The sequence below is a fragment of the Pimephales promelas genome, chromosome 20, assembly GCF_988280905.1.
Source record: "Pimephales promelas chromosome 20, fPimPro1.hap1.1, whole genome shotgun sequence".
NCBI classification, from domain to species: domain Eukaryota; kingdom Metazoa; phylum Chordata; class Actinopteri; order Cypriniformes; family Leuciscidae; genus Pimephales; species Pimephales promelas.
In genome coordinates this window covers 27450244-27459357 of record NC_142788.1, presented here as the reverse complement: position 1 = coordinate 27459357, position 9114 = coordinate 27450244, and the positions used below count along the sequence as shown (strand labels likewise).

General features: G+C 35.2%; 1 protein-coding gene across 1 annotated transcript in view; it reads right to left on the bottom strand.

The window, feature by feature from the left end:
• tshz2 (teashirt zinc finger homeobox 2) overlaps positions 1–9114 on the bottom strand; it is a 194135-nt gene that overhangs the window by 160463 nt on the left and 24558 nt on the right. Inside the window, exon 3 of the mRNA XM_089124729.1 lies at positions 8981–9070. The gene's annotated coding sequence lies outside the window, so the exon portion shown is untranslated. The remainder of the gene's footprint in view (positions 1–8980; positions 9071–9114) is intronic.

Below are 9114 nucleotides of genomic sequence, written 5' to 3'. Positions count from 1 at the left end.
CTTGTTTATTTATTTTAGTTTTCAGTTCTTTTCTCAGTAGTATTCTGATGACATTGAACATATTGTATATCATAAACATATAATCTCTGTATGTTTTTTTAAAAAAAATGAAATAAATAAATAATAATAATAAAGTAGACTTTGAGCTGTATAAGCACGTCCCAGCCGGGTTCGTCACTTATTAGGGTCCTCTGTAAACATCTCCGTTGTGGTCTGTGCTATGTTGTGAGTATTTGGAGCACACGTGTTTTGTACTTAATTTTCGGGTGTTTTTCTGTTTGCCTGTTTTCTATAGTTGCAGCGCGTTGAGCTCTCTCAGCCACCGTACAAATCCCTAAACCTAATTATTAAACATAGACATATACACTAGACCTCACCTTGGCTACGGCAGTTCATTGGAACGAATGCGTCAATAGAGGGAAACAGGGGAGCCCCTCCACTTTAATGCATCAGCGTCAATGTAGTAGACACAGGTCTAACGGAAATAAAATCACCATAAATCATCATGAATACGATTTTTCTTGGTTTTTTTGGTTTGTTCCAACGGTCAGACATGTATTTATCATTGATTCCACAAAGAATTTTTTTTTTTTAAACATTCTTCCTAGTTCAGATTTCATCCATGAACATCATACGCTGCACAAAAGTCCACCACCATCAATGAATTCGAAGTAAAGGCAGCGATAGCAGCGTTTCCTAGCTACTTCCTATGACAAGACCCCTGTTCCAAGATGGCGGCGGTTTTGACGCATGCTTAGAACCCCAAGGTGAGGTCTAGTGTATATGTCTGAGTATTAAAGTTCTGGGGGAAAAATAGAAATACACTATAGTTGTCACTGAAGTCCACTTATAATAGGCTTCTTGCATCAAAAACAAATGTAAATTGTCGTAAATTTGAGGTCGGTAAGATTTTTAAAATATTTTTGAAAAACGTATCCCAGATAGCACACTTACATCACGGAGACGTCTATTTGATGCGTGTGTTTACATCTGGAAGACGTATTTTTTGATCAGACGTAGTGTTTGCTCATCTGCAATACATCTATAGGACGTTTCCTGTCAGATGTTAAATAGACGTTTAGAAGATGTCTTTTATGCCTGGTTCAGATTACACAATTTTAGCCTGATTTTGGCACGATCCGTTTGACGTAGGGTGTCGTGGGGATTCGTAAACGACAACGGGCGTCAGGGACGCAAGATTCGATCGTATCATCTCGTATAGTGTGTCATAGTGGGCGACAACCTACGTCGCGTCTGCGATGCTTCATGACATCACTCAAATAGACTAGCATGTTTAATTTTTTTAATGGTCGTCCATGTATGAGGTTGACCAATAGGAGCACAGAAGCTTTTCCGTCTTTCAAAAATGGCGAAACAAAGGGAGTCGATTGTGCTAACGTTAAAACTAAAAGTAAAAATATATAAGAAAACAATATTTTACCTCAAGTTCTCGTTGGAGGATTGACAGCCCATACTGTCCTCTTCGAGCAATCCAGGAACGGGTTTTCTTTATTTTTTTTACTTTTTTTCTGAACACAGGACAGCCAATACAACACTCACTGCTTCATCCATTGTTTGTTTACGTTCGTTTCCGGAAGTTACTCGCTACTAGTTTCACCTTCTCGATGGCATCACGCGCGCCGTTAAAGACGACATGCGATGACTGGTCAGGAAGGACTTGCCCACGACACGACAAATCGCGTAATCTGAAACAGTGACTATGGTAACAGACAAAAAAAAATTGTGTAATCTGAGAATCTAATGATTTTCTTAAGACATCTTAAAGATTTCTATCAGATGTTAGTAAACACAGGATGCTTTCCAGATGAAGTGATCTTTAACAGATGTGATGTGCTATCTGGGATCTTATGCTCACCATCCTTTATTTATTTGGTCGGAAAAATACAGTAAAACCTATTTTGCCATTAAATAACGTTTTTGCTTTTATGATTATTTAAAATGCTTTTGCTTTTTAAAATGAAATTTATTCCTGTGATGCAAAGCTGTATTTTCAGCAGTCTTCAGTGTACCCTTTATGATCCTTCAGAAATCATTCTGATTTGCTCAAGAAACATTTATTATTATCAATGTTGAAAAAAGTTTCATATTTTAGTGGAAATCGCGATACGATTATTCTACTGCAACAGAACTACAGTGTTTATTTTCTTTTGATATAAACAATTTAATCTGCTCCAAAAAGTGTGAAAGCAGAGTACTGTTTCATTTTTTTTGTGGTGTTAATATCCAGTCATATTAACTATATATTTGAGAAATATCACCACACCTAAGCACTCGCTAAATCAGTTTCATGCATGTACATCTCAACTACTGTCAAACCGCAGACGCCAACAGTGTGCTTTTCACACACAAGGTGTCTCTTAATTTGAAAATGATGAATCTCTGATATAAAAAACGAAAGTGGAGCAAAATATTGAAAGCTCAAATAACCTTTTTATCACTTTTATAACTTCCATAACTTTACATATTAACTGTTTTTCAAAGCTAGCTCATTTTTAGCAGCCCATTTTGATGGCATATCGCTCCCTTTTAGGCTGCGCCTGGAGCTTGTAAATTGATATCAGAGAAAGACTTGTGTGATAAAACATAATAAATGCCAAGAACTCTTACAGCAGGTGATTTCACACAGAAACAGGATCTTAACACTTTCCAGGGACCGGTGGGGGGCTACAATCATGCTAAGCTATTATTAGCTCTTTCAGACTCCAGTGAGGGGCATTGCTGTCCACATACTGTAGGTAGTAACTGGACACAAAACGAGACGCTCAATGTATGATTTGAAATGCTCTAAATGCGCTGCAACTCCAATAATGCTGACTTGCACAGATCTGAACTACGTTGGTTCATTTTTTTCTTCTTTTTTTTTTTGTGGTGCCTTGTTGTTATATTTTTATTATAATTAAAAGTCAATAAACATTATTTATGTATATACATGTAAAAATGTAATTGCGATTTTTTTTAATCTCATAATTCTGACTTTTTATCTCACAATTAAAAGTTTACATCTCGCAATATTGACTTTTTATCTCAAAATTGCCTGAAACAAACACGCAACTGTGGGAGAAAAAGTCAAAATTGTGAGTTTATATCTCGCAATTCTGACTTTAACAAGCAATTGTGAGTTAATATCTCGTAATTGTGAGTTTTATATCTCGCAATTCTGACTTTATAACGCTCAATGGTGAGTTTATATCTCGCAATTGTGAGTTTATATCTAGCAATTGTGACTTTATAACACTCAATTGTGAGTTTATTTCTCGCAATTCTGACTTTATAACACGTAATTCTGAGTTTTATATCTCGCAATTCTGACTTTATAAGGCTCAATGGTGAGTTTATATCTCGCAATTGTGAGTTTATATCTCGCAATTGTGACTTTATAACGCTCAATTGTGACTTTATAACACTCAATTGTGACTTTATAACACTCAATTGTTAGTTTATATCTCGCAATTGTGACTTTAACATGCAAGTGTGAGTTTATATCTCGCAATTCTGACTTTATAACGCTCAATTGTGACTATAACACTCAATTGTGACTTTATAACACGTAATTGTGAGTTTTATATCTCGCAATTCTGACTTTAACATGCAATTGTGAGTTTATATCTCGCAAATTTGACTTTATAACACGCAGTTGTTAGTTTATATCTCGCAATTGTGACTTTAACATGCAAGTGTGAGTTTATATCTCGCAATTCTGACTTTATAACACTCAATCGCTCACAATTCTGACTTTATAACACTCAATCGTTAGTTTATATCTCACAATTCTGACTTTATAACACTCAATCGTTAGTTTATATCTCACAATTCTGACTTTAACATGCAATTGTAAGTTTATATCTCAAAATTCTGACTTTATAACACGTAATTGTGAGTTTATATCTCAAAATTCTGACTTTATAACACAATTGTGAGTTTATATCTCAAAATTCTGACTTTAACATGCAATCGTTAGTTTATATCTCAAAATTCTGACTTTATAACACTCAATCGTTAGTTTATATCTCACAATTCTGACTTTATAACACTCAATCGTTAGTTTATATCTCACAATTCTGACTTTATAACACTCAATCGTTAGTTTATATCTCACAATTCTGACTTTAACGTGCAATTGTGAGTTTATATCTCAAAATTCTGACTTTATAACACAATTGTGAGTTATATCTCAAAATTCTGACTTTAACATGCAATCGTTAGTTTATATCTCAAAATTCTGACTTTATAACACGTAATTGTGAGTTTATATCTCAAAATTCTGACTTTATAACACAATTGTGAGTTTATATCTCAAAATTCTGACTTTATAACACGCAATTGTGAGTTTATATCTCGCAATTCTGACTATATAACACAAGTGTGACTTTATATCATGCTATTTTGATTTTATATCTCAGAATTCTGAGAAATAAAGATGTAAACTTGCAATTGTGAGATAAAAAGTGCTAATTATTTTTTATAATGTTTTATTCTGTGGCGGAAACAAGCTTCCATAGTTTTACTACGTTTCAGTGTGGACGAGTAACTTTTGGAAAACGCTTGTGTGGATGGACACCATTTTGAAACAAAAATGACATTTTCAAATGTCTCCAGAATAATTTAGACGTATAGCATAGGCATAGAGATGCTACAACTCGTTCTATCCTATAAAATCCCATCATGCCTTGTGTAAAATAAGCAGCCCACTCACCTGCTGGTACTAATCCACTGCAAAAGAACTGAGCATTGACCTTCCGTGTGTGTGTGTGTGCGTGTGTGTGTGTTTGTGCACCTCCTAAGTATCTCTGTAAGGCCTGGTATAATGAGACGACATGCCACCAAAACTGACAGCACAAAAAACCACTAGTCAATTGTTCTCCAAACACGGCGAAAGCGCCTAAATAAAAATGTCACATTTTGACTTGCCTCCATGCAAATTAATGGCTTGGTGGGCTATAAAACAGACGTTACGTGAAATCAAATCATCTCTATAGACATAAAAACGCTCTGATCAAGTGCTCATTTCTTCTCCTTTTGAGTGCGCTCAAACAGCTCGACTCCCTCTTCAATTACTTTGTGTGTCAACAGACAGCTCGCGGCACTGAGGCCACGCCGCTGAGACGTCTGTTTTCTTACTTAATGACAACTGATAGCTGGAGTCAGGCAGGTTATGAGTTTCAATTTGGGTTTGGCAATAATAACAATTACAGCCCTCAATATCTCTATCATTACAGCGTGGCTGTTGCAATATAGCACGCTGTTTTGTGGAGTATGAGTCCGTCATATGCTGTTTCACAGCCAGAGCTGCATAATCAAACAGACGTGGCTAAACACACACTGCCTCTCTATCCGTCCCGTGCATCTTTGTGCATTTGCACAACTTCACACACACACACTGTTGTACTCATTTGCTTCATGTTAATGAATGATGGTTATTACTTTGTAACCTACGGATTACACTTGAACTTCATTTGCCCTGTGAAGTCGACATGAAATCAAAATTGGCCCCATTTACTTTCTTAATAGACATTTTTGGCCTAATTTTTGATGATCCATTGGCACGTGTTATTCACAAGGAAGATAATCTTTTTGTAATCTTTAATCAAAATGTAAAACATTTCTCTGCCTCTGAAATCCTCTTCCCTATGTTGATTTTTTTTTTGTTGAATATCTTTTCTCGCTTGGACATGTGACATTACAGAAGTACTGCAGGCGACAAATAAAAATGCTTAAAGAATGCTGATAATTCTCTTAGTTTGTTATACATATATATATATATATATATATATATATATATATATATATATGAAGAGTTCAGATGCAAAAGCCTCTAAATGCTAGGGCTGGGCAAAAAAATCGATTTTTCGATTAATCGTTTTTTAAAATGTGTTCGATTCAAAATCGATTCTCAACGGCCGGAATCGATTTTTTCCATATAAAGGGCTCGCGGACGCGGTGCTGCATCTTCTCGTCTCTCTGCACTAATCAAGCGCCAAGCGCTGCAGCTGTCGATACACACACGCGTTTAGGAGTCGGGACATGACGGAATATTCACTTAACAATCGGGCCAGCATTGCATCGTAACCTATGATCGTAACTAACGTTTATCATTTTCAGGTCTTTTTGAGTTTTACAAGCAATGTTAACCATCCCGTGCTCGCGCACTCTCAGAGATGTCTTTCACTGCGTGCACAGTAACGTTACAGCCTAAATCTGCCTCACAAACAGCTCGCCAGAAACAAAAGTTTTATCCCTGGATTATATCACTTTAACAGTTAAAACACGCGACATTATGTCAAAACTCTGGTCTTGGTGAGTAACCTCCTAAAGACAGTCGGTAATGTCTTAAATTATCATTAAACGTGTGTGACAGAAAGTTAATGAAACAGTAATGGATTTGCGCACTAGTTCTTAAAGTGAACGCAGCCATTTGTGTCAGTCATTCATTCTGTTGTCATAACAACAGAATATAGTATTAATTGTAAGCAATCAGAATTAATAGCCTTTGTATTTAATTCAGTCTGGACTAAAAAGACTATCCAGTGTTAATTTACATTGGATTACTTTATTCAGTTTCTGTAGTATTTCTGACATACCCAAAAAACTACCCCAAAATGTCTCTTAATTTGTGTCTTTATTCTATTGTATTTATTTGTGCTACTTTTTTCAATTTAATTCAAAGATTGAAATCAAGCTTCCATACATAAACTCTTAAAACAAAAATAAACAAAAAATTACATTACCATTTAGGTAAGATCAATGTAAAAAAATGTCTAAATATTTATATATTTATTTATCTATATCTATCTTAAACATAAAATAACATGATACTGTTTGATCAAGCTGTGCGACTGTTCTGACTTTTTTTTCATATTGCATCAAAATCCTGTTTATTCTCTGTGCATTTAGTGTACCTAAAATAAAAAGAGTTTTATATACAGGTTTATGGCTCTTAATTTCCTTGTATTAATTAACCACTAGTAAACTTATGTCCACTGTTCTTTTTTATAAATATAGGATTTGTATTACATCTTCATAGTCGAATCGAGAATCAAATCAGGAATCGAAATCGAAAATTGAATCGAGAATCGAAATCGAATCGAACTGAGAGCTTGTGAATCGAAATCGAATCGAAATTGAAATGTGAATCGATACCCAGCCCTACTAAATGCCATTTGAAATTTTCTTCTTTAATGATGATTTTTATCAAACTTGTATATTTAAGTTCAGTAATTTCACTTAAACGGCAATGATAATTACCTATTAATTGTTATTTAAGTGAAATTACTGAACTTAAATATACAAGTTTGATAAAAATCATCATTAAAGAAGAAAATTTAAAATGGCACTTAGAGGCTTTTGCATCTGAACTCTTCATATATATATAATATATATATATATATATATATATGAGCAAAATTATAAATGCAACACTTTTGTTTTTGCCCCAATTAGTCATGAGCTGAACTCAAAGATCTAAGACTTTTTCTATGTACACAAAAGGCCTATTTCTCTTAGATATTGTTCACAAATCTGTCTAAATCTGTGTTAGTGAGCACTTCTCCTTTGCAGAGATAATCTCACATGTGTGGCATATCAAGATTATTGTACAGGTGTGCCTTAGGCTGGCCACAATAAAAGCCCACTCTAAAATGTGCAGATTGGGGGGGTCTGAAAACCACTTTTGATAGTGTAAATTACTATCAAATTACTATAAACACATTCAAAGACACGACAATAATTGTAATTGTATTCATTTATTTTCCATTATTGTTATTATTATTATTATTATTATTAATAAAAATAAGGTAAAGGACTAAATTGTCATGATGATTGCAATAATAATGTCACAGTGCCAAAAAATCTTTGTGGTCCTCGAAAATTCTTCTTTCTATGCAAAAGGTAATTTCCTAATTGTTTCTTTTAATAATGAGTGTGAATTCCAGGACTGGAAGAGTAATGAAAATTAATAATTTCAAGAGGTCATGCAAAAAAAAAAAAGCTAATTTCTGCATTTATATACATTTTTTCTTTGTTACACTTAGTTCAAAAGTATTTCTTTAGGCAAGGAATTACAAATATGTCTTAAACAGCCGTAACAAACAACTTGAAAAGTCATTAAAAAAAAAAGTGGGAACCCTGGCTGTTAACAGGTTTTGTGAGAATTAAGAATTACACTAAAAACAACAACAAACAATCATATCTTGCACATCCCTACAGCTTCTTACAGCAAAGATGACAGATTTTCTTTCTACAAGACATTTCTGTCAGAACATTCCAGTAATAGTTATTGTGAAATTTCATGTAAATGACGTGACCGCCGCACATTATCCACTCAGAATAACACGCGAACCAAAGCGACGGCGGCCTGTGGCGTTACGGCCCGCGGCGTCGACGTGCGTCACATGGCATCTGGAAGTGCCTGTGATTCTCCAGCCTTTAGAAAAGGATGGAGCCATTAGTTTCATCATCATTTGTGAGAGGTTGAGTGTTCTGGTGTGATGCTATCTGTCTCGGCGCTGGAGGAGGACATATGGGGGAGCGGTGACCCGAGTATATACGCCTGATAAAAATAGCTGTGAATATGCTCCGTGAGAGCAGTTCTGGGATTAGGAGCCGGTGATGGAGGGGCCGTCAGTGAGCTAAAGTCTGCGGTGCTGAGCGGCACCTGTTTAGATTCACTTGGCTTTTTTTTTTTATTCAATCCCCAGTGCACATTGTTCAATTTATGACATGGTTTTTGCAGTATGAGACAAATTTGGGTTTCGTTTAAGTTTTCTTGTGTCTTATGGTAAAATCGGCACGTATAGACTATAGTCTTTTGGTCTATTGTAAGTATAACCCCGATAACGATAGCAAATTTGGGATTAATCTTAGTCTAATAGCAATTGATGATGATGTGACAGATGTTGTTAAAAATGTGGATAGCTTGTTTATGTGATAGACAACATAAGTCATTATGTACCGTTCCTATTACCTGAAGATAGCTCTGGAGAATCAGCAGTCCGTGACCTCTTTTGCCCAGCGACATCAACCCCTGACACTTCAATTCATTTGTTTCCTTTTCCTGGTAAAACATAACTGACATTAGTGCTTTAAGGTTTATGCAGT